At 40.3% G+C, this 4,528-nt stretch overlaps 1 long non-coding RNA gene across 1 annotated transcript; it reads right to left on the bottom strand.

Moving 5' to 3' along the window:
- Nucleotides 1–765: 765 nt before the first annotated feature.
- LOC138970431 (uncharacterized) lies at nt 766–4,021 on the bottom strand. Its single transcript, XR_011456938.1, has 3 exons — nt 3,532–4,021; nt 2,449–2,573; nt 766–1,115 (listed from the first exon to the last, which is right to left on the bottom strand). It is a non-coding gene; the product is annotated as an uncharacterized lncRNA (long non-coding RNA).
- Between the last annotated feature and the right edge of the window lie 507 nt (nt 4,022–4,528).

Genomic DNA, 4,528 nt, shown 5'->3' with positions numbered 1-4,528 from the left:
TCATGTACATATTTTATCAGACATTGGCGGTATGAGGATTTCAACGCGAACATTAATATTTTGCCTCATTCAGAGCGCTGAGCGCAAATGTAGGCCTACGCCTAGAAAAGCTCACGGCTGACACGCTTAACTGATCATGGCTCTTGAAAGAGCATTTTCCAAGAATGTGTGTGTGCGTACAAGTGCGCTGTGAACAGTCATAGTTGAAAATGTATGAAATTAAAGGTAAATTGAAGCTTTCATTTTTCTTAATGCATGCTAATTTTTTTTACAAATTCAGTTCATTGGACAGGGTACATTTTTATTTTTAAAATTCGTTCTGGCATGTCGCGCAACAGCAGAACTAATATCTCACATGACTTGAGATTCCGTGTGTACTTAACGACATGTGTTAGCCCAAATCACTGACAAGTTTTAAGACAATGCGTTGAGGAGTTACTGAAATGTACCATTTTTTGGTCTCATTTTTGTACTTAACGACGTGTGTTAGCACAAATCACTGACAGTTTTAAGAAAATGCGTTGAGGAGTTCTGAAATGTACCATTTTTGGTCTCATTACCCGCTAAAACGACTTCAAAAACTGAGAGGATTGACAACTACACGCTCAGCATGCCATAGCGTTCGTGTTAGACAAGATATATGTGAACAAAACGGACTGTTTTGGATAAAGGTTTGATTGTTCTGTCTAATGACATGCAAAACATGTTTCGGTTTAGTTGTTCTGATTTGTGTTGTTGATTTTAACACGGGAAGCTTGATTTTGTGAATTTGATTTGTGGGAGGGGAGGGGGGGGGGGGGGTGTCTGTGTTGCAGGTTTCACTGCATAGACACTACGTCATGAAAACCCAATTTTGTTTCTGAATAAAGTAGGGAAATTAATGGCCTTTTCAGTCATATACTTGGTTTTTCAATCAACAGCCTCATCAGTAAGATCTGCCCTCAAACGCATCTGCCTACTTTTTATGACGGGTAGTGTAGAAACCTCTGCAAGCATTCTCAGCCGAATCAGATGGAAAAGCACAGAATTGTGATGGTACTCTGAATTTGATCATCGTCCCCAGCGAACCCAGGAACCAAGGTGCAAACAGCCTTCCCTTAATGTAGCGGTCCTTCCTGAAAAATAAAGAAAACATATAACTGAGCACCTTCAGTATTCACGGGGATGGGTTTTGGTTAGCGAGGGGAGGGTGTGTGTTGGGGGGAGAAGGTGTGTACGTGTTGAGCAGTGTGTGTGTGTGTGTGGGGGGGGGGGGGGGGGGGTGAGGAAGCACTTGCTCTTCACATGACCATTGGGATCGGGGATGGTGTGTGTGATATTGTAATCTAAACTATTAAAAAAATCTGTGCGTGTATGAACTTTGTGCTCGGCAGAAATGTTTCTCGATTTTAGTCTAAAACAAGTGTGCCCTCAACCCACACACTTTCGCTCTTCAGCATCAACACTATACAGTTTGAGTTTCATTGGGAAATGTGTCTCGATTTCAGTCCAAAACAGAACTTTCAGGATCCAAAGCACTCGCCTGTCAGCCTTTTTATTAAAATACATTCAACCCACCACATTTTCCAGTGATGAAGATTCTGGGGATGTGTGTTGATCCCATTGATTTTGGCCATTTCAGATCTGGCCAGTTGTACATGGGATAGGAACATAACTTCACCCAGACACATAAAATATTGACACCCTGACAGTCAGTGACTGCTTCATGTGCATAGTTGAATTTTGTTTATGAACGAATTTCTCAAAAGTCACTCGCAGAAGTAAAGAAGTAACATTTTTGTTAATCTGAGAGTGGTTTCCACAACAAAATCTAACTCTGAGCAGGAAGAAGCCAGGGTGTTGAATGTAGAAGTATCCGAGTGAACAGATTCATTCTTATTCCATGTAAAAGCCTGGCAAGATCTAGGATGGTGAGCCAAGGGAAGAATAACTGTATGTGCCTTTAAAATAATTCCAGTAAATTAGTAATGATTTCATTTTATCTTGCAATTTTGTTTTACTTTCCTGTGCTGCATTAGTTCATTCACACTGTGTAATTTACTTTAAGAATAGTGGCAAAGGATTTGAGAAGAGAAAGAGAACTAAAACCAAGCTTTATGTACCATTTTGTATAAATAGACAAATTGTACTATGCAAGGATACATACAGATGTAAGAATTTATTTTATACAAAGCCGTAATGTTTTTGTGTCAGTAAACTTGCATCTCCTGCCACTACTCTCAGATTCAGATGTAACAAGTGTTGACATAGCTGAATGTATCTATCTAGATTGTAAGTGCATCTAATGTGAAACGCAGATCTCTTTACAACACAACGTACAAAAGTCTGCCAAAAACATCTACACAGCTTCAAACTACTATCACCAGTGCCAATTTACATATCATAAATCAATTTTACAATAACAATTTAAGCAGGTACTTGGTAGTGGTACAGAAATGTGTGACTTACTCTTCATGGTAGTCTGTAAAGCAGCATGTCCACCCAGTCTGAATCCTCTCCAGAATCCATATATATCTGAATGCAAGAGCTGTATGAACACTTCATCACACATCATCTCTGGTTTCTTAGGAGGCCTGAAAAAACACACCATAAAATAATTAATTAACAATAAATAATAACTATTAACTGTATTATAATTAAACCACTCGCTCATTGATTCTTTTATCCCCTCTTTCACAATCATAGTTTATACAGCAGCATTTACCTCTGACTCTGTTCATGCAGAGTAAATATCAAGTATTTAAACAGAAAAATAAGTCATTGTTGAATATCCCTTCTAAAAATACACAATAGACACACTTTCAGTGGCAGTGATTCAAGTGAAGTCAGTTTCTTTCTTCATTTGTATACACACAAAAATTGTTTTGGGCCAGTTAGTGTTACTCTTGGCTTTACACACTTACTATATCAAATTATACATGCATTCAGCTTAGAAAACATACTTCTAATGTTGGGAGTGCAGTGTGAGCCAGGACATTTACAGCAAATAAGGATACACAACAGTTCATTCAGAGATAGATTTGCCATTCACTGCATTATATTGTTAGTTGAATGAGATAGATCTACAGCGATGCTTCAATGCATTAGATTAGCTTTGTTTTAGTGTCTACTGTTCATTGCTCCACCGTGGGAAATTCAGTCAACAGTGCACAGTTCCGAAGAAACCGATGCTGCTGTGCATAATCATTGATCAATGCATTGACGATCGTTAATTGTCAATGTCACTGTCAGAAAAACAACAACTGTATCTTTCATCGTCACGGTCACCACTACACAATGGCTCGTAGGCCTATTTTCCTATGACACTGAACACGGTCAAACACTGTAGTTTCTTTGACACGGTTTCGGAGACACTCAGACAGTACTGCCTGGCCCATAGATCTAGATCTACCCTTGCTCTCACTTTCTAACAAATGTATTATTGCAATATAATCTGACACACACTCACACACCGGGGGAGGCGCACAAACGAACACACACACCGTGGGACACACAAACTACACGCACACAACGGATGAATCTTGCTCTTACCTGTTGGATGATCCAAACCGATTAAAATCAGCGACAGGAAGATGTACAAGCCAAATTTGTACAGTCGCTGATGTAAAAAGTGGAAATTTAGTCAATGTTCATAGCAAATCTCCCGACTCAAGGTAGATCGTGTCCCAAATCAGCTGTGCCGGTCACTTCACGACTTGTATTTGAACCCCCTCCAAAGCGCAATCAATGTTTCAACTTCTTTGTCGACATCATTCTTTGGTTCATGCGTCGGACTGCCGAATATTTGATTTTTTTGTACAGCAAAATCAAAGACTGTCATGGCGGCCGCCATTTGTATTTTTGCAATAGTTCGAAACTAAGGAATTTGGTCCTCCTCGGAGGAGGACCAAATTTAGGCAAGTTAGTCACCAACTTAGGTCGGAACATTTGAAAATATCGTGCCATGCATTGCGCACTAGAGCGATAGTTTCGAACTTTGGATTTAGTTCCCAACTAGCTTGATAGTCTCCATTCATGCATTCCACTAAATGTGAAAGCTCACCACATGTCGAGTCGTCCTTGGGGGTAAAGCCCGAGTCACACAGACAGACAGTGTCAGACGAACCGTTGACCGAGGTCACAGCGCTGCACGTCATGTCACTGCCGCACACCGAGCTGCTGTTGCAACTCCCCCCCGCCGCCTTACCTGTACAAATCAACAAGAAAAAACAATGCTTCGATTCAACATTGGATTTCCCTTCTTGGAACCATGTAACGTCAGAGGCCGACTTTAAACTCATATTTAGGCGGCTGATCGAGACTTAAAAAACCCCAGCACGTCTGTATGAATTCTTTTTCCAAAAGTAAGAAGACTTGTAAGTAAAATGGATCGCTACAAAACAGCTATTTGTATTGTTGACCCAGGTTGTGAGATTGACACAGATCTCGACAGGCCTTGCTCACTTCGATGACTGGCGCGGTCTCGGAGAACGATGACTGCCAAAATCTGTGTCAAATAAGTGCACTTGGCTAATTACACTTTTACAAG

The sequence above is a fragment of the Littorina saxatilis genome, linkage group LG7, assembly GCF_037325665.1.
Source record: "Littorina saxatilis isolate snail1 linkage group LG7, US_GU_Lsax_2.0, whole genome shotgun sequence".
In the NCBI taxonomy this organism is placed as follows: domain Eukaryota; kingdom Metazoa; phylum Mollusca; class Gastropoda; order Littorinimorpha; family Littorinidae; genus Littorina; species Littorina saxatilis.
This window is presented reverse-complemented; position numbering and strand designations above follow the sequence as displayed.